The sequence below is a fragment of the Mycteria americana genome, chromosome 1 (assembly GCF_035582795.1).
Source record: "Mycteria americana isolate JAX WOST 10 ecotype Jacksonville Zoo and Gardens chromosome 1, USCA_MyAme_1.0, whole genome shotgun sequence".
Lineage (NCBI taxonomy): Eukaryota > Metazoa > Chordata > Aves > Ciconiiformes > Ciconiidae > Mycteria > Mycteria americana.
In genome coordinates this window covers 174,457,907-174,480,100 of record NC_134365.1, presented here as the reverse complement: position 1 = coordinate 174,480,100, position 22,194 = coordinate 174,457,907, and the positions used below count along the sequence as shown (strand labels likewise).

General features: G+C 38.0%; 1 long non-coding RNA gene across 2 annotated transcripts in view; it reads right to left on the bottom strand.

Annotated features, from left to right (window-relative positions):
* LOC142404969 (uncharacterized) overlaps positions 1–22,194 on the bottom strand; it is a 116,133-nt gene that overhangs the window by 83,627 nt on the left and 10,312 nt on the right. The gene's annotated exons all lie outside the window — the stretch shown is intronic.

The window sequence follows — 22,194 nt, the reverse complement described above, 5'->3', positions numbered from 1 at the left end:
CAAGTGATTCCCTCACCGTCAATACCAACTAGATGTATGAAGCGACTGTGTGACCTTGAAGGTATCCCTCAAACCCTTACAGCTCTTATAGGACATAGCAGGATACAAACACTGTGCAACCCACAAAGGACCCTGACTTGCCTTTGCTTTTCAAAGACCACCTCAGCTGACATTTTCTCAGCCACTCACCTTAGGAACAAAGGAACTGGCTTTCTCAAGAGTAAACGAAGAGTTTTCTCTAGTGCTTGCACAAAGCCAGAGTATTTGTTCCCATCATTAATAGAAAGAGGTAGACCAGGTCATAACTGCACTCTGGAGACGATGATTCATGTCTCTTTGACAGGAATTGTTTAAGGATGTTGGGGTGATGAGAAACTCAGGTACTTCATCTGGTTGCCTAAAGTTTGGTGTAATGAATCCTGCACGTTATTCTTTACTAGAGGTGTATGTAGCAGGATACATGCTTTTGCTCTGTTTGTGCAGGAGTTAGCACGTTGGAGTCCTGGTGCTGTATCAGTAAGTATGGCAATGCAAGTAAATAATAGACTGAAATAACAGAGCATGAGGCTTTTATCTCACAAAAAAACCCACAACACATTTGCATTCAGTGTGTTTCTTAAATGTGTTATGTGTCTCAAATGTGTCATGCCCTATTATATCCAGTCACAATAACCTAATGTGACCAACGGACTCCAAAGAGAATGGAGAAAAAACTTGATCTTAAGCCAGAGTAACACACAGCAGAAAAAGACAATCCATGAAGAAGGCTGTGTGCCACACTGTGAACTGGTGGAGTTCTAGACTAAGAGATCATTTTCAGTCACAGAAGTAAGATACATACTCAGTAAAAATAAGGATTCTGAGTAAAAATAAGGATTTTTCCTAGCACACATGTAAAACAATGTGTTGAAGCACCTTGGAATTGTGCAAATGGGATTTATATAAAAGTATTACATTGTAAAAAAATCAGTACTCTTCAAAATAAATTCCATTTTAAAATAGTATGAGGAAACAAGAAAATGTATTTAAACTGATGTGCACAGACCTCTGAGGCAACACACTGGAGGTAGGAATAACTCTGCCTGTCTTGAAGGTTCTTCCACTTCCCTGTAGTATAGGATTCATCTCTATTTAAAATGTATTCATCAATGTCTAAGCCAATCATAAAGGATCCCGTTACAGCCCGTGAAGGGAAATGAGCACCTCTGGGGGTCAGCCTATGCTGCCCATCTGAGAAACCTAAAGTTAGCTGATGTTAATTTCACCTTACAGATTAGTCCTATGCCATTACAACTAAAATATTTTTTTTTTCTAAATGGTTTAGAAGTGGATTCAGATCTATCTGAGTTGACAGTGAAACTCAAAACTGGGATGTATGTCCACCACTCCTCCTCGTAACACTCATTTCTCCTTGCGATTTCCTGCAGAAAAGGGAAAGTACACAATCATGTGAATATGGAGAACCATTACTCTTGTTCTAAGAACCTGGTCTTCAATCTGGTAATAAATAAATGGATAAAATACCACTTTTAAAACATTCTTCAGACATTGGGTTTCCTGTGAAAATATTAGGAAGGTTGTAAAAAAACCACCTTTGTTCTTTAGAAAAATTACAGGACATGTGTTTAACAACATTTTCATTCAAAGTGAGTTTGAAGGATTTCATGGTAGTATTTAGCAAAACTCATCTATTATGAGGTTTCATTGGCTGTGTTACTGTTTTAGGTCAGATCAGGAATGTATTGTTGAAGTGAACTCCCTGGTTATCCTCACATGCTGTCTTGGTTCGCACAGTGGTGTGGCCTCAGGGAACTGCATCCTTTTCAGATGGAGCTGAACCCCGAGGTGTTCTTTGAGGAACCACCTAAAACACCCTCCGACAGCTGAGGTGGGCAACCCTCAGGATAAGAACAGAGTTAGTCCAAAGTCACTCTCCACCTCTAAATGGGGCAATGTGGATGTCGTTGCAGGTGGTCACTTGCAACAGTTCTCCCTGTGGATCTGCTCCTATTGTTCCACACCTCTTGTAATGCAAGCATAGCTCTAGCGAACCTAAAAAGACAAAGTACTGGTCTTATCAAAGTAAATGAAGATGACTGATTTCAAGAGGAATGCAGAAGTTTGCAAGTTTTCAGGACGCTTAATCAGTGTTTCTCTATGGCAGGAATCAGAACACCACGCTGGCTGTTTCCATTGTTTTAACTGTGGATTAGGGCAAATTTCAGCTGTTTTCTTCCATTTGATTTGGGGGTTCGGTTGAAACCCCCAAAGGAGAAGATATTCAATGCCCACAGCAGCAGAATCATGTATGCCTGCTGCTGGCGAACAAAATTGCTGAGCTGCTGACAGCTCTAAGTAAACGGGATCATTTAGAAGAGCACATATACTCTGTGTATTTCTCCTCTTTATCGTTCTTATCTCACCGTGAGCAGAGATAGTTACACTGATTCATGGTTGGTGGCACCATGCCACAAACTCACATCTCAGAAATAAAAACAAATCAATAATCCTTCTGTAGGAACTAGAAGAGCACTGCCCACAATCAAATTTACTCCAAGTTTACAGATAGCTTATTAACTACCCAAATCAAGTGCATATTTTAAATAATGCATAGCAATGTGATCAAGATGAGAAGGTTGGTGAAATGATGCCATTTGTTTGCTTCATACAAAAATTGTGTTCCATCAACTTAATGCCTTTTTTCCTCCATCTAAATTTAATATGTTTAATTTCAGAGTGAGTTTTGATCAATGTGTCCAAATGACTTTTAAATGCTTAGATAAGGTTTTATCAGTCTTCATTTTTCTCATTGGAGCCTGGGTAATATGTTCAGTGATATATAAAAGCTGTAGCTCATTCCTGGTTTTAAAAGAAAGAAAAAAAGAAAGAATGAACAAAAGAAAAAGAAAGGTTCTATTTAAATTATCTGCTCTTTGGAGATTTAAAAAGTGTCCTAAATGTAATACAGCATAAACATTCATTCCTTATTTCACTTATGACTAGTTACTAGATTAATCCTCTTGCCCATCAGTGCGGTGTTTTCCACTTTATTATGCATTTTTCTTATTGAATAGTCCTTTGTTTCTCAACAGATAGTTTAGATTTTTAATATTGTTAGTGTTGAGAGATAAATGCTTTGGTACATATTGGAGAGTAATAAATTGTGTTGAACATTGATAAACTAACGCAATTACTAGCAAGGTCACAGAGTCAGCTAATTTAGAAATATCAGTACTCGGATTTTGAGTTGTCCCCTGGAGAACTGCAGCCACTTTATTAAAGCAGGAGGGTGAAGAGAAAATGGTACATTAGGATTGATCTTTTGATCTAATTGTGGACCTCTGCCATTCCTTGTTTGACCAAAAGTGCTTAGCAAGCAAGAGGAAACACAGTTCAACTAATTGAGGAACATCCCTTAAAAGCCAAAGGGATTGTGGGAAAAAGAAACAAATTGCAATTTGTACAGTTTTATGGTGTTAGTTATCAATGAAAAGGTGTAAATACTGTACAATTAATCTTTACTTTTCACGTGGGAATTTTTGAGGCTTGCAGACATACTGCAATCATACTTCCAATATGTTCAAGCAACTAAATTTCTTATACTGCTGAAGTTCCAATTAAGCAATATTAAAAATGAGTAATATTTTCTATGTTGTGACTTATTTTTAAAGACTTAACATAAGACCCCTGCAGTAGCACTCATGCACTAGACAAAAACCTGTACTGTTGGACAACATGATGTCAGAAATACCATGGTATGCTCCCATTGCACAAGAAAAAGGAAAAAAGTCCATCTGCTTCAGAGAGCTAAAATGAGGCCCATATTCAAACTTAAATGCATTTTCTTCAATGAAAGATGCTTTCATTTACCTTTTTTGGTCTCTCTACCTGATGTGTATCTGTTTATTATACTATACTGGAATCACTAGGATGATACAAATTTAAAAGGTATGTATTAATTAGTGGACTGGCATGCCAGAACTAAAGGGTAACGATAATGGGAGATGTACCATTATCTTTATAGAACTGTTTTAATTTTATTCTAGCCAGTAACAATTGGGACTCATTGCCTTCTGAAAGGCAGTTGGCTGCCTAACTCAAATGAACAGAGAAAATTATTTATTAAATATTTTAAATGGCAACTCCACAAAAATAGTATTATCATTATAGGTAGTACATAATCATATTAGTTGGAAAAATTTTGTTGGCCATCTCTCTCTCTCTCTGTCTCTTTCCTCCCTTCTTCCCTCTCTCTCTCCCCCTCTCCTTGTCTCTTTCCCTCTTTCTTCCTAAGTTGTTTCAGCATAAACAGCTGCAGGAGCGAAGCACTCGATGCTAGAACTGCAGGAGGAAAATATTTCAGATGTATTTCAGTTTGGAGATTTTGGGCTTTATATCTTTTTCATGTTGACATTATTTCATGGACAGTCAGAGACATTGGGATGCAGCTGCAGATCTTGACATCTACATTTAGACACATTTAGGTATCTACAAGGCACGTATTCAGTGAGAGCTGGGTATCTAAGCTCTTATTGTGGTCAGTTGGGACCAAGTCACAGTCAGAGGAGTCTGGAAAGCTATTCAGCTGACTGTATGTAGAAGATGAACATTGACTGTACTGACTAGTCCATTGCCCATATGCAGACACCTAGTGCAGTCTGAAAGTACCTAATACCACGGCAGCATGGACCTAGACGTAATTTACCCCACTTCTCAGCCGTGTAGTGTATACCTTGGCAGTCTGAAGATTCAATTCTCCTGTCTGTGTTGGAATGAAACATGGTAACCGCTGACTCAGTATTTTTCAAATGTTATAAAAGGATTTAAGTGTAATTCAATAGAAAAAGAAATATAAATATATGTTAAACTCAAAATAGAGTTTCAGGGTTCTGGTATGCACTAAGTACCAAAATCACTTTCGGCTTGGTAGGTTTTGTTCTCTGTGTGATCCTGATGTGTAATGGAGTCAGATTTCAAAAGTTTAAATTTCGTGAGGATTTTTATTTATTTAATTAATTTTTTACATCTATAATCAATCACTGGCTTCAGTAGAGAGGTTATGGCCAGTCATCCTTTCTGATCAGAGTTCAACACAGTATTACTTCAGGATCTTTGTTGTACCTTTATTGGGGACCTCAGTTTTAGGTCTGTCAGTTTTTCAGCTTTGAAAAACATAGCCCTTAGTTTAAAAAGTTCCTATTTAAAAAAGCAGGATTTTGTATTACAGGTCTTAAAAAAATCTCTATGACTCTGGTGTTAATATGATCCTCTCACAGACAGTCCCTCTTATTGCCACAGGCTCGAGCAGAGGTGTGAGCCACCAGGGTTTAATATGCATTCACATGGAAATGCGTTTCCTTTCAGCTCCCATGAGAAACACTTTTGTCCTTATGAAATCTACAGAAAATTCCCAATTTACATTTGTTAATTAGAAAGCTTTATTCTAAATAGACTAATTAATTACAGCCACATTTACATTTTAAATTTAAGTGATTATTTTAGAAGATTTTGTAGACTTCTAATTACAAGTGTTGTTATTCTCATTAGGATTTCAAGTGCTGTCCCAAATGAAAATGGCAATTGATCTACTAAACCCCATGGAGTCACCCAGTTTAACTAGTTCTGCGTACTGCCTAATGCACACAAGCAGACACCGCTGTGTGACCCAGTGCGTTCCAGCGCCAAATAACTGTGGAAGAATACCTCTTCCTGACAGAATCCAAAAAGATCTCCCAAGTTCCTGCAAAAGTGGAGTACAGGTTACCCAGAAGGAAAAAGAAGAACTTGCTTGTCTCGCTGCTCATCTTGATCAGGAGTAAAGAGATCACAATAAAAAAAATGACTTTTGGTTGAAGATCAGGCATATGAAAACTATACCAGGCTATTTAGGGGCTTCTATAGAAGTTATGACTTATGCAAGCAAGCTGCCAACAGGAGCACAGCAAGCAGTGAGAGTTCTTCTTATGTGAAGAATTGGAACAAGATGGTCACAAAATAGGGAAAAATTATACAGTAGCATTAAAGTTCACTGGAAACCTTTTCACTTCAGATTACTCTTCAGGTTCTTATTCCTGAAATGGAATTAAGTTGGTGTAAATATAAACAATAGTAACAACATTAGTAATAGTAATAATAATAAATAATAATAACAACAATAATAGTAAAAATAACAACTACAATAACAAAAATAATAATGCACTGATGCAGTGCAATGGAACTTAAAATCACTTCTTTTTGCAATCTAAGAAACCTGTTACCTATGTACTGGTTGAGGAATGTGAAAATATCACTCACATCCTTTTAAAAGGATGTGTCAAAACCCAGAAAGAAAAGTTTTGCAGAGAGAGGATGTACTTATCCTGTTTTCCAACAGTTTGACCGAGGAATCCAAAAGAATAAGAATGAACCTGCCAGCCTAGTTCTTGGGATGCCTGCCCAGAAGGTTGGGTGCCTCAGCTCCTCCCTGGTGAATGAAAGCCATCAGAACAGAACTGCCTCTGTAGGAGAGACTCTGATCCCCCCATCACAGTATTTTACAACTTGGTTAATGAGGCCAGGTCACCAGGAACCCATTGGGAATCTCATCTCCTGCTGTCAGTACCGTTTCTGTCCAAGAAGCAGCTGAGAGTAAAGATCTTCCTTAAAATTACTTAATCCCTTTATTTAGAGCTGCACGGACTATTTCAGTTCGAGGAAAACTACTGCAACAAAGATGTTTCTCTGGCCAAGAAAAATGGAGCATATATAAATTTGATACAATACAGACACAAAATAACATCTTAAATTCCTCATTTTTTCTGTCAAACCCAAGAAGCAAAGTTTTATACAGCTCTACCAGCATTGCAGCTGCTCTGGATATCATGAGTTCCTGCAGCCTTTTGCCTGCTGCTGTGCCTTTGAACACTTTGGTTTGTAGCAAGGAGGAGACATCCATAAAATGAAGCTGAAAATGCAGAACTGTCTTAATTCCCTTGGGGCAGAAGGAAGAGACACAGAACAGAAGAAATTTGACCCTGGAGTCAAGGACATGGGAACGAATAGTCTCCTCTTTCCTGAATCTTCAGTGTGGGTCTGCCTGAAAAGGAAGCAGCACCGGCCAGTTGCAAACGTATCTTCACGGCAGAATTAACTCCAGTACTACCTTTCTCTTGGTGCCCATTTCACAATTAATCTGTGCAATTTGGCTGTCAACTAATATTGCAGCTGATCTTCCATGATTCTGGCCAACTCAGGTGGACTTTGTAATGCAGATATAGCCAGGGGATGTCCTCTTTGAGTTCAGGCTTTTGAGGCAGCTGATCTCACAGTCCAGAATAACTCCTCTTGTCCCAGGTTGGTTGGAGCTTTGTACGTAACATTGCATTATGGATGAATCTTTGCTTTTCTCATTTTAAGAATGTATAAAATACTCACGAGGAGTGATTAGGAACCTAAAAGTAGCAGTCTCCCATTTCAAGTGGTCAAGATAGGCACCTAGGCTATCAGATATGACATAGGACCTACAAAACTAGTAGGAGGTCAAGAAAGATACCCTGTGCACAGTGTGTCACTAAACATCTACATTTAGGCAACTAAATCCCATTCCAAGAGTCATAAATCCCTGTCATGATCAGGACTTAATTTGTATTGTACATAAACACATCCTCTGAATGTGCTGCAACCAAAGATGTTAAGCACTGCAGCAAAGAATAAATCATAATATTGTTATTTACAACACTGGCCATAGATGCAGAGTGGAAGTTCTTATAACCTTAAACCCCATCAGTATGCACATCCAGAAAAATATTAGAGAGAGAGGGGGAAAAAAAACCCAAACAACCCAAAATCTAACCATTCAGTCATTCCTTCAAAACATTCATTTGTAACAAGAAACTAATTATCAGCATTCATGCTAGATGTTTTGTCTTCATCCCAAGTTTTATCTACTGTTTAATGAAGTTGGTTTTCTATTTTGTTTCATCAGGCAAATGACAAGGTACAGCAAATGACACCAGCAAATTACGAAATAATCCCTGCAAGTTATACAAGAAGACAAAGAGTCTATTCCGTGTGATCCGAAAGTACAAAGTGATAATAAGAGCAGGTTTGATGGAGGTTATGTCTCACAGCTCTTTAGGTCAGATAATAATGTGCTATGTCATTAAGCTGCGGTATCACTTTCCTGACTATTGTAATTGATGGTTCATGATATGGATATACTATAAAGCAAGTAGTATGTTTTGAAATCCCCATCTATAAAATTGAGATGTGTTTTCTGTAAGCTCTGCATTTCTCTTTGCTCTTCCTTAGGCTATTTCTTTGCCTTTCTGAGTCATGAATAATAAACACAAGCACCTTTATTTGACAGTTCAAAGTAATCTAGCAAATTACACACATATGCATGCATATACATCAACACATACATACATAATAGTATGGACATATATGGTATTACGTACATATTATATTCAACATAGTTATATATATGTACACACACACCCTATCATATATGTATCTTCAAAGAGAGCAAAAGAGTGAAAGAAACTGAGGAGGACTGTTTAAATGATCTTGGAAATCTTGACTACTGTGCTGATAAGCTTTGCCAGTACAGCTAAATAGAAGAGGGCCCAGGAACAGAAGGATGGGAACACTCTGCTCTAGCTGCCCACACTGTTTAATTGTCACCTGCCTCTCCAATATGTTTTCAACTACTCAAACTACTTCTCTTCCAAGCACAATTTGGGGAATAGTTTACTCTGGAAATGAGCCTCAAAAGGCAACTTGAACAAGGCTGGATCTGTTTAATTCCCTTTATCTTCCTACCACAGTATCCCAGTGGGCTTTGCACTTTCAGACACCCCTGTGTATCCCACTTATCCTCAGTTTCATGCCCCTCACTTTCCTTATGTCTGTAAGCTGCAGCACAGCCTTCACATTAACTCCGGTGCTCTGTACTGAAAATACATCTATACATAAATAAAAATTCTCATTTATGGCCCTAGGGACATCACGTGGAGTCAAGGGAAAACGCAAGGCTGTATAATGTGGACGTGGCCAGACTGCTCTGGAGGGTGCTAGCTCTGAGCAGTGTGAGTGATGTCCAGTTCATACCACTTGGCTCTGGGGCCAAGGAGAAGTCCTCTTTTTATAGCAGTGCAGACAAAACACAGAAAGACATGTAGAGCACTTTGTATTGAATGTGCATCGAAAGAGCCCAGTTCACATGACGACACAAGCAATATACTTAGTGAAAATGTTATAGGTCTGACATATTCAGATCTGGCTTTCTCTAAATTTCTGGCATATGCATAAGAAACATTTTTGCAAGCTTCAACCTCCCTGAGCTGACAGGCATCCCCAAAAATATGTCTACCGTAAGTATGGGAAGAGGTGCGCGCCAGTACATTTTCACACAAGGCCACAGGATTTTACTCTAAATGGACCATCCAGCTTTAGCAGTGGCTACATGTTTTGGATCCTTTTTGGGTGTTGGCTCTGGATACATCTTTTGCAATGATCCTACCTATGACCCACAAAATGAAGGTACTGCTTGACCTTAGAGATTCAGACTAAGATACTCCACAGAGTCTCTACTGTGGATTTAGATAACTTAACGATCTATTACTTAGTTTGGTACCTTAGGCCAAATCGGCATTATGAACACTTTGGCAGTGTACAATACCAGGATCCCTACCTATGAACAGTTGGCCTGTGAATATTATTTATACCAGTGAAACCAGCTTAACAGCACTTGACAGTGTCTCAATAAGAAAGTGAACTATATTAAACCAGAAGTGCAGTTGTGCTGCTACTACTACCCTCGAGGCTTTTTTGCCAGCAGAGCTGTGCCAGTCTCAGACCACAGTATCTCAAGGCTGCATCATTCGTGTGTCTGCATGAGGAAAGATACTCCTCCACCTCTCCAAGAGTAATGAATTTCCATTTCTGAGTCATTCCTTGGCTTCCCAGCTAAAGACTACTGTGAGTGTATCAGAATAGGAAGGTTAAAAAGAAAAACACTCCTTTTTTCTTTTTACAAGTTGTAACCTCAGCCTACGAACTATCTTGATCAATGTAACTGAATTCTTGCCTCAGGTATTTTGAAGGTACTTCTCAACTCACAGCCTCTTGAGCTAGGATTCTTACCTGGCTTGAGAAGCTGGGACTTTTACATCTTTATGAAGTGTTACTATAATTCATGATAAAAAATACCAATGCCAACAGCTTTTCTGTACATTTATGGACAACTTCAACAAAAACCTCAACTTGTTAAGAATGACTGAACTAGATAAATGTTATAGACCATCATATATTTGCATGTATATGTGCGTTTATGTATATGTTATGTATGATTTATCCTATTAAATATTTTTGGTTGTATTTATAAGCCAGTTCTTAGACATTTAAAAGTAAAAATCCAACTTTTAAAACTATTCACTTTAATAATTAAGGTGAACATAGGAGGATACGCCAATTGCACAGAACTGGTACATTTCAAAGAGGAAAAATTGTAAGTGACAGTAACCCTTTATCAATTCATTCCAAGTCAGTTAATTAAACCTGGAATTATTTAAATAAGGTGACAGTCAAAGGAAAAGGTCAATGTTCCCAATGTTTCAATAGGTCTTCCTCATCTCTGGAGTTTAATTAACTCATTTTGAACAGAATGGTCAAAAGTATGCTAAAACTCATAATTCCTTCCCTGTTTCTTAAATGCAAAATGCCTATTCTCCTTAGGCCTGCACAGTGGCTTTTCAAACCACCAGCAAGTGAAGGAAATTCTCTCCGCCCTCACTAAACCCACAGACACATCTGGAATCCGAAGTAGCTGAAGTAGTGCCTCACCAGTCCATGGCTAACACGCACCGCTGCTGCAGGGTCCCCACAGAAGTGGATATGCCAGTCTTTAGGTCAGGAAAACATCTGCACAGCATTTTAGTCAAGCACTGGGGCTAAAGGAGCTGGTGGCCTCTCCACTGACCTGCTCTCACTCTGACATTTTGGGGTCATGAAGACCCATCTTCATTGAAAATAGCTGCTAGAGACAGATTCACGTCAGTCATTACTGCCCTCTCTCTCTCATCTGCCCACACTCCATTTCACCAGGCCTGCTCAGGAATTCAGTCTCTTGATATATGAAATTGTGCTGGGATTCACATGTTGAAACAGACTCAAATGGGGTTGATTCAGAGACTGGAAGAAACGTGCTGAAACAGAGCATGGGTCTAGAGAGAGTGTGGGAAAACCCTAGGAGAAGAAGCCTACAGAGAAAGGGTTTTGGAGGTTGTTAACCAAAATAAATTTAAAGGTATGAGCTGCAGTTTGCTCTTTCCATGTAGAAAATCGAATGAACAGAATTGCACTAAAAAAAAACTTGACTCTAAGATTAATCACCTCCTTACAAGAACAACCTGAAAGATCCTGAATCTTTGGCTGGTTAGTCAGTTTGAAAAGAGCAGTGGCAGAAATGCCTCTAGTGTATGTGCATACACACAACAAACAAATGAGAAATGCTAGGATGCAAATGCTTGTTGATGCACCAGCTACTTCATGGTAACTTTTTGTGTTTGTACCTTTACTCAACAGTAAGCACAGCTTAGTGAGCTAAAGGTATAGCACCTCACCTCTTATTTATACAAATCAAAGAATGTACGTAACCCATGCACAATGAAAAAACAGAGGTGTTATAATCACATTTACTAACACTGTGATAATTTGCTTTTGTGCTCATACTCTCAAAATTATAGCAAGGGTGAGGTAAGAACATTAAATGCAAAAAAAAAGGTGCCTGAATTCTTCTGTCTACTGCTGCTTTCTCTGAGGAAGATCTGTTGGTCTAGAGAAACAGGAACTGAAGAGCTCAGGTAAGACACCAAGGGTATGCAGGAGGACATGGTGCAGGAGATCAGTATTCAAGGCACCATATCTTTCATTATTGCTCTGATTTTTAGAGGACAAGGAATTTTATGCCAATAAAATATTTTTCCTCATTTGCAGACCATGGACAATTAATAGCAACAGAACATAAGTATTTAATATAAACTTGAAAGGAGTTGCAAAATATTTTGGCAAAAAACTATCAGAGACCTCATACTACTGGCTCTTTTAATTATTCTGTTGTGAAATGCAATGCAAAATTGTACAATCATGTTGTCCCAGAACATTTGTGTGATTTTCTTAACTGAAAAGCAAATTTACAGCTGGAGTTTCATTTAATGATACGTGTGCAGCTTTCCATGAGATCTTTGTTCCTGCTGCACCCTGGAATCCAACAGTATCATGAGAGGTAACTATCACATGGAGCAATCTATCTTTCAGTTTAAGGAAAAATACCTTCTGACTTGAGAAAATTTTTGTGCAATGAAAGCTGATTCTGCTCTATAAAGATTTTACATGTTGAAAAAAGGGTCCTGAGCCCTTTCATCTCTTACAGCTGATAACTTATACCTTATTTTTTGCTTTGAATTATGTGTTTCCTTTGCGTTCTCTTCAAAACTTGTTCTTACTCTTTTAATTAACCCAGGAACAGAGTCTTTGTGTCCAGACAACTTTGCATTTCCTTGTGCTTCTTGCCTCTTTATGTCTTAGGAAATTGTGTGCAGTTTCATTAGTAACCCAAACCTTATACTTCACTGCAGTTTACAATAAAAATTGCAGCTGCAGTTTCCTTGAGCCTCTCAGAAAAATGCAACCACATCTATGAAGCTATGAAGCACTATCTGTCAGAGAGGCATTTAAGTGAACAAATGGAGGATAAAAATTAGGCTGGTGAGAAGAAACCACTTTTAATTTCTGGAAACACAGAAGAAATTACTCAGTTGCCTATTCATTGCCATTTTTAATTTTGTGAGCCTTACAACACTTTAGCATGACCTGAGGGCAAACAAAACTAGTTGGCTGATTCCTTTCCATCATGGAGTCAGAACAACAAAAATTGTTTATGATTTCTAGCAACACTGCTAAAATACATCAGTGTCTTTATGTGTTCAATGTTATCGCAAACATAATTTGAAAAATGAAATTGCATTCAAAGGATATATGAAGACAACAATCTTCTCAGTTTATTATCTCTTACCATGTCTTATCTGGAACATTTCAAAAACCTTGGTAACAACTGAACACCTGAGCTAGAATTACGAGCACATTGATCTTCTGGACACACACTGGTAAGACACTGCACCATCATGGTGATAAGCCCAATGTAAATGTTTAGATGGAAACCATGGATGGTTGTAAGATTTAAGAGCACCTGATACACTTTCAGCTTATACGGGAATCAAGCAGCATTCAAGTTTCCCACACCACAGATGACTGGCAGGTGGAAATGAAAGATTAGAAGCACAGTTCTACAAACTGTATTCACTAGAGAAATCTTAATCACCATAAATTTCTATACAGAGAATATAAGCTCATGTTCTAATGTGTCAGGTTTACTTATAGAAGTGTTATAACATTAGAGCCTCTTCAGCCAAATCTAAAGTACAGATGCCAAAACACCAAAGGGGGTGAGGTACAGAGGTGTCCCTTATACGCTGACTATATGTGCCCACAGAAAAGGCACAGCTCAGTGAAGACCTCTGAGCAAACAGACTTCATCTCAGGTGGTAACTTTATCTCAGCTGTTGAGTGCTATTCCCCAACAGCTCAAAAGCTGTCCCAGAGGAGAACTGAAAACTTTATTCTTTGTTCCATTTCTTAAAAACCCAAAGCCCATGACTTCACGTTGATCTAATAATGCTACAGTGTCGTGGTTTAACCCCAGTTGGCAACCAAGCACCACTCAGCCACTCACTCACCCTCCCCCCATGGGGGTATGGGGAGAGAAGCTGAAGAGCAGAAGTAAGAAAACTCATGGGTTGAGATAAGAATAGTTTAATAATAGAATTATTATTATTTATTATTATTATTGTTATTATTACAATATAAAAATAAAATTGTATTGAAAAGGAAAACAACAAGAGAGAGAGAGAGGAACAAAACCCAGGAAAAAGTGATGCAACCGCTCACTACCCACTGACTGACACCCAGCCCGTCCCTGAGCAGCGACTGCTACCTCCTGGCCAACTCCCCCAGTTTATATACTGAGCATGACGTCATATGCTATGGAATAGCCCTTTGGCCAGTTTGGGTCAGCTGTCTTGGCTGTGCTCCCTCCCAGCTTCTTGTGCACCTCCTCGCTGGCCAAGTATGGGAAGCTGAAAAGTCCTTGATAAACACTGCTTAGCTACAACTAAAACATCATTGTGTTATCACATATTCTCATGCTAAATCCAAAACACAGCACTATACCAGCTACTAGGAAGAAAATCAACTCTATCCCAGCTGAAACCAGGACATACAGAAAGGATAAAGTTAGCAGTCGCAGCTTTACCCTAACGTTTTTCTGCCCATAAGGGTGCCAAAAGCCCAAATGTGCATTACATAGCCTTGGTTAAGGCATTTAATAATATGGGTAAGAGGTGAATTAAGGAACACATCTGAGTTCTGATCCAAGCCCAAAATATAAATTCTTGGCCTCATTGCCTGCTCCCCCCAAAACAACTTTCTGCTGTATTTTCTGGTATGAAGATTGCACTGTGAAAATACAGATATGAGAAAAGACAGCATGGGAGAAATGTTACATTTACTCAATACCAGCTAACTTAATTCAAATCCAAGAGCCTCACAAAACAAAACAGAGCTTCTCCTGCTAGGTTTTGTATGAGCTGGCATGTCCTTTTCTTACTGTGTATTTTATCTCATAGGAGACAAATGTTTAGAACTGAGCTGAAATAAAAAGGCTAGATAGAGGTGAGCTCTGGGTCACTTGGATGTGCACTATTCTAGTTTAATACTCTTATATTTGCAAGTAACAGAAAAACTAGTTGCAACAATAATCTGTGTGCAATCATTTGATCATTTCCTTCATGTTACTCCTCTTTCCACCATTTGTTTGAGAGAGATTCAAAATTACTAAAGCAGAATCAATTGTTATAAGAAAAAAGTCTTAGATTTACATTAGGGAAGAATTTCTGCAAATCATTTATTACACTGAAAATGCAGGGTCTACCATTTCATAAAGGTTAAAAGGTAAACAGATTAAATGTTCAAATTATATTACATTTGTTGTATTTTTTCATTTGTATAAAATTAATGCTAAACTAGATCCTCTCGAGACTCTTGCAAGAGTCGTCTCTCAGTACTTCTGCTGAAATCAATCTAAAAATATTTAGCATTGTGTAAATCCTGTAATAGGAGCATGCATCTTTGTTAGATCTTGCCAATATTAAAGAGATTTACAAAAATCCAGTGTGTTTGGTATAGTACATTCCTCCCACATACTATGATCATTATTAAATTATTTGCAGATCAGAAAATTAATCTGTCCAGCAAATAAAATGAGATAGTTTATTACAAAGCTCTGTGATTGCAGCTGGATTTCTATGGATACTTTAAAAAGTATCACTGTTTAGAAGGATATGCATTCATTTGTGTGTGTATTTATATTTATATGTATATAAATATATTTAAAAACTAAAACTAAAGTGCTTCCTTCTCCTCAAAAAAAGCTCTCTTTTTAGATATTTCAGAAATGGTTGCTTTAACACATTTCCAATGCATTTTCATTAATATTTTATTCCACCATCTTACGAATCCACTTCAAGTCACAAACAATAACAAGCACAGTTAGACTGCCTACAAATGTAGCCTCTTTTCAGCGACTTCCAAATACATGGGGATTTAGTTCAATAAGGCAGTGCACCTGAATGACAAAAGAACTCAAGTGAACCAAACCGAAAAGCACAACAGCTGTAGGCTTCTGAGCAGACAAAGTGCCTATGTATTCTAGCACCGGGCTGTACTCGAACTAGACCAAAAGCAACACTTTGCATTCAACTTTTCTTTCACAAAAGTAGGACACTGAACTTTTCTTGATGGCATATTTTATTTGAGATTTAAGGAGGATTAGTTCTAACTGGCCTGACCGTCTCTCTGACTCATTTTTACTCCTTACTATTTTATGGTGCATGCTTCTTTTCATCTTTTGCATCTTTTTCTCTTACCAGTACTAGTCCCCAGCTAATTTGGGCTCCACATATGAGGCCAGTTCCAATTCTTATTCAGGAATGTCTCGTATCTTTGGCTTCTAAGAGAATATCCTGTCATTTTCCAAAAAAGATAATGTATACGACTACATACTTGAGTTTGGCCCATGAATTATAATTGGTGAAAAAAGCACCAAATATCCTGATTTGCAGAAAATCTATATTTTTTTTTGCAAAGAAGCAGTCTTTTCATTTTAGCCTATAGTTTTAGACAGAGTTGTGGGTACTTATCAGAGCTAAGACAGTCACAAAAAAGAAACATGATAACACGACAAAAGCATATCAGATTACTTTCCCTGTGATTCTTGCTCTTTGTTGTGTTATTTAATATCACAGTAAAGAACCAGGAAATAATACAGGAAGTGACAGTGCGAAAAGTGAAATCCCAAAGATGAGTCAGTTTAGAGTAGAGCTATAGACCACTCCTCTATTGATAATCTATCTATTCCCTTTGCAAATAGAGCTATTACTTAGACTGTTAAATCCTTACATCACTATTGATACATTCCACTTACACGCTTATAGCAGTCAATGGTTTCTAGCTAAAGTAGATAAAGGACTAAACTGACAGGGCAACCAATGTTGCAGTATTAAAGGTTTAGTGTTAAGAGTAATTCTAGCTATATGTAGTTGATTGTGTGGACTTTTTGAACACTTCCACTAACATTTTGCTTTTATGTGTGAAAATATATAATTTTATTGCAACAAATATTTTTCCCAAGCATTTATAAAACTCTCCCCTCTCAACCATTTCTCAATGCATCTCTACCTGAATTACCATTTTCAATTGAAATATGGCTCTTTCCAGCTATATGTATTAATAAAACCATAACCGGGTTTAACAGATTAAAATCAATTGCCTGTTTTTAAATTTTGTTGTAAATCAATTTGCATTAGAAATCTAACTGTAGAAATAACAACACATCTCTGCATCTCATGGTGTATAAGAAAGGTGGGAGGTTATTTCCACTGCTTTACTCCACCATGCTTGCCTTGGTTCCTCTTTAGAACTTCATGGTAAAAAAAATGTCGTAGATGGATGTTGTTACTATTTGCTATAAGCTAGAAGCACTTTTCCAGGAAGCCTGGAGCTTTTGAGTTCTACAACCATTGTACCTACAATGGCATGGAGACATGAGGAAAGGAAAGGTTTGTAGGAAGGCAGTAACTGCAGCCTGCGGAAAGCCCGAGCTGGAGCAGAGGAAAAGTCTGGGAGGGAAGGGTTGGCAGAGAGAAGCTGCTATGTACTGACCACAACCCCCCTGCACCCCCAGCCCCCTGCGCCGCACATGGAGGAGGGTAGAGGAGTTGGGAGTGAAGTTGAGCCTGGAAAAGGGGGGAGGAAAAGTGTTGTTTTAATGTTTCTCTCGTTTCCCACTACCCGAACATTTTATTTTGCAATAAATTAAGTTAATTATCCGCAAGTTAAGTCTGTGTTGCCCACTACAGTACTTGGGAAGCAATCTCCCATTTTTTAACTCAACCTACAAGGTTTCTCATCATATTTTTGCCCCTGTCCCACAGAGGAGGCAGAGTGAGTGAGCAGCTGGGTGGCAGTTTGGCTGTTATCCAAGGTTAACCCGCCACAAATATCTCTGAAAGACAAGGCAGTCGGTATCTGTAGAGGAGAGGGGACGCTAATAAAGAACCAAAATAGCCATCTCCTTTGTTCCCAGGTGGTATTTATCACTGAAGTCTATTTCAGACCTGACGGAGAGCTTCTGTGATGAACAGCTTGTCATTTTTTTCCTGCTATTGCTGATAAAACAGTAATATCTGAGTTATTTTGACAATATCTCAGTTTTCTCTTTTCCAATCCACCACAGCATAAACAAACTCAAAGGCAAAGTATATTTCAAAGTGTATGTATACAAATATGTACGTATATATAATGTAAATCAAGGTGCATGCACAAGTATATATATATATACACCAAAAGGTTTTTTTTCTTTCTTTTGCAATGTTGAAACTTAAGTTTACACAGATATAGTCATGAATCCTTGTGCATCAGTATGTCTCTAGACACACAGCCTAGAATGGGGTTCAGAACAGCAGGACTTATGCTCCCTGGCATGCCAAGGGCAGCCAACTAGAAACACCAAAGAAAAATAGTATGTTACAAAATCTGGCTATATGATACCTATGTTGCAGATTCAGCTGGGTTTTTTTCTTTGCGGAACTGAGCTACAGACCCTGAAATGACCTCCTCCACTTTGACAGCTAGATGGTCCTTTCTTGTAACAGCCCAAAGTTTAAGCAGTCACCTAGAATGAGATGACCAAAGTCCTCTGCTTCTGAGGTCTTTAGTCCCATAAACAGCCTCCACTTCCAGAAATATACCCTAGTCACAAGCCTAGAGGGGAGGAGGAGTGAGAACAAAGCAGAGTTACTGTTCAGGAATATTTTATACATGGACCCACAATGGAAGAGATCAAGAAGACTTGATGCAATATTTTTTGATTAAGGAATCAATTGTTTGAGAGTCTGTGTAGGAAAGCTAACCTAAAAGAGAATGAACACATTTCATTTGTAAGAAATAGGGAAACACCAATACTTTTTTCTGTAATATTCCATAACAACTTGAAATGTGGACATCAATAAAATTAAAGGACCATCAAATGGTTGACAATTATTTTCTTTCTGGTTTAGGCCAGTTCCAAGGTACTCTGCATGAGTCACTTCAGCTTTCAAGATACTCTTCTCCTGATATTGGAAACCAAGAATGGTCTTTCTCTTTCCCATCTAGAAATACAACTTGCACTACTGAAGTAGAAGATAGTCAGGCAGAGTGGTACTAAGCAGCTCTAGACTTATCCCCAAACAGACAAATTCATTAAACAGGGTATCTGCTAATTTCTCCAAGAGTCACCTACTTCCCTCTAATCAAAGGTTTAGAAAATACAGTCCAGTATTAAGAAATAAATATGGGAAAGGTAGATATGAGGTATACTAGTTTATGGCCAAGGTAATTAACTTTTGCTTTCTGCATCCTAGCAGACGCAGTCTGAAGAGTCTGGGGATCTAACTTGAAGTCAGCAGTTTTCAATATGGGTAGAAGCTGCACTCGATCTATAGCTGAGAACAAGGAAAAAGAAAACTCCATCAGTGTGTTTCTGCATTTCAAAGTTAGGACACATTTATTTCTTGATTTATGTAAGATGAGACAAGACAGTGTGACACTTTGGGAGGGGAGCTAATCAGAAATACTTTTGCAGACTGTAGGACTCAATAAAACCCAGCAACTTTACGAATTGAAAATATTTTTGAAGGTAGGAGGGATTTGCATTCATGCTGACAGCTTCTGTATCAAGTTTAGTCCAGTGGGAATTGAAACCGCTGAGATATTAAACCTTGAAAAGAGGGATTTATAATGGAAAGGCTGACAGAACTTTAATTATAGCCAGTAGCACTTTAAGCATACTTAAATGTACTATGTTTTTATAAGGACATTATAAAAACCAAAGGGATATAGGTCACAGACTAGATTGTGCTGGAGTAACCACTGGAACATCTAAGCCTTTAGGCCACTTTTTGGCCCATGTTGGCTGACTGAGAGATAAAAAGTCAAGCACCTGAGAATCTAGGTAATATTAGACAACAAGATCTCATGTTTTTAAAATTATTTCACTAACAATATTCACATATATATGTTTTTTCCTTGGGAATGTGTAATTGGTAGTCTTTTGCCTTATACAAATACATGAAAAAAATGAAATAAGGATAAAGAATCCTTTCCTTATTCAGACAGTTTTATGCCCAACCCACCTAGTACATTATAATACTAGCAGGAATATACAATGTCACTAAGAATCTGCTATACTCTACCCGTGTGATTTGTTGATTTTCATAGCTCACATACTTTGAGGCTCTCAGTGGATAATATTGTTAAATACTATATTAACAAATAACCCGCATATAAACACCTGATTTTTAAAGCAAGAATTTAACACTAGAGAAAGGAGTGAGATTGACATCCCTTGTAAATGAACTTGTTTGTTTGTGTACAGAGCAGTACTGTGGCAAACGTCTTAATCATGGTGGTGAGTTTAGGACATAAAACCTAAAATCAGAAGCCAGAAAATTTTTCTCCTGAAGAGGTCACAGTGACCAAAGAGAGCTCATTAGAAAGCATTAATTTTGAATCTCAAATGGACTGAATCACCTTCTGTTGTGAAGGAACTGAAGGACTATAAAAATTAGTTTGGATGAATCAGTATATGTCAACAAATCCAAGTTCCCCAAGTAAGAACCAACAAGGAGGCTTATAAATACACATTTATATTATGTATTACATTACAAAGGTTAAAATAATGTAATACAAGTAATGACTTGTTGATAGGTTCAGCTCTTCCACTTTACTAAAGAAGCCCTCTGTGCTCATATAGCCTTTAAGCAGTTGGTTTACGGGAAGCCACTGTGAGACAGAAGAAGAATATGTTCAGGCTTCACTCTGGGCTGTCTGAAGTCCAACGGTGAAAAAAATAGTTATCAATAGTACCAAGATTTAAATGCCCAACTTAAGGCAACAGGAGTCCTCATGACACACAGGTCAGGTCTTTCACAGGTTTGGCTTCTTTTCCAAGCCAGGACCAAGCCAAGAGTGAAAGGGTTCCCAGCTCCCTCATTTGTAAAAGAGAGGAGAGACTACTGACTGGTTCACAGAGAAGCTGTGCAGCTTAGTTATAAAAGTAGTGTAATTAACAAAAGCCTTTTGTAAAAGAGAGGGTGTTCAGGTTTTTATATGCTCATCTCCAGTTATAAATATCTTCAATAAGTCAAAAGGCATATTAGAGAGCAGGAAAATATTCCCCATTTTTCATAGTATCTATTATGTCTCTTTCTTGGCACACTTTACAGATAAAGCTAACAGAAAAACACAGGCTGCATTTTGTCAAGTATTTCTAGGATTAATTGCTTAAAAAATTTATACAGAACAAAAACTAGATCCATTCACAAACATTTGTGAAAAGCCCATGAGACAAAGAGTCCTCTGTAATCCAAACAACTTAAGCTAATACATGCAAAATCACCATGTATGTCCCTGCTTTGACAAATGTAGATTAAGGATCTCCTGTGATCTAGATAAACAATTTACCACTGTTATGAATAGTGATTGATAGCTAATAGTGAGTTATAGCTAATATCACTAATATTAGCTAGCCTGCAAGTACTTGGCTACCTTACAGTCTCAAGCTCCACCTTGGTACCATTCCAACCAAAGTTATGTAAGAACCACTGTTCCTAAGAATAGTTTTGATTTCAGCAAAAAAGTATTTTCCCATAAAAATCAGTACTTATAAATAAAAAATATTCTGTGCTAAGCAATTTTAATGCCTCAGCTTCAAAAAGCAGGAATGTTAATTGAAAAGACCAAGGTACTCATCATTTCAGTTTGTACTTAGGTTGTGTCTACTGTTTCCAACTATTTAGAGATACCGAATAGATAACATGAAAAGCATAGAAATAGAGTCAGGAGACAAGGGATCTAATCAACGATGCATCAAGAACCAATTCTTATTTCTTTATTCATTTGTTTATCCATTATTATTACCTTGGGATGGTTAAAAGACACTCATTTATCAACTGTCCTTATCGCCAGTCAAATCTGAGGTCTTTGCAGTTTGTTCACGGTTAGAAACATGGGGAATAGAAAACAGATTTTCTTCGCTTTTGACTGCAATAACATTTCCAGTACCACCTAACCTCTCTCTTTCTCTGGATATTGTGAGTCAGGCTGACTCACACTCCTGCTGTCTCTAGACCATACCATGAAAATGCATGGCTAGATTTACTGCATTTTGGCAAAAGGTATGAGCTGAAACTTGTGGGACTTTGTGGAGGGCTGTGTCGTGAGCCTGGGGGAAATGCAAGCATGCCGGTCATTTGTGAAAGACTGCAAAATGGAAGAGGGTGAGTATAGTCATGGACCAGCTCCACCAGTGAGACCAGTGATAGATAGGAACCCATACCACATACACAAAACGTCAAAGGAAAATGTAGGTGTGTCATTTGGGGTGTTCGCAGTTTAACCTTCACACTTCAAAACCTGAAGTTGGCCCTGTCACCTACGACAGCAGCCAGTAACTGTATCTGTACGAGCAGGATAATGCAGAAATTTACTGTATGCTCC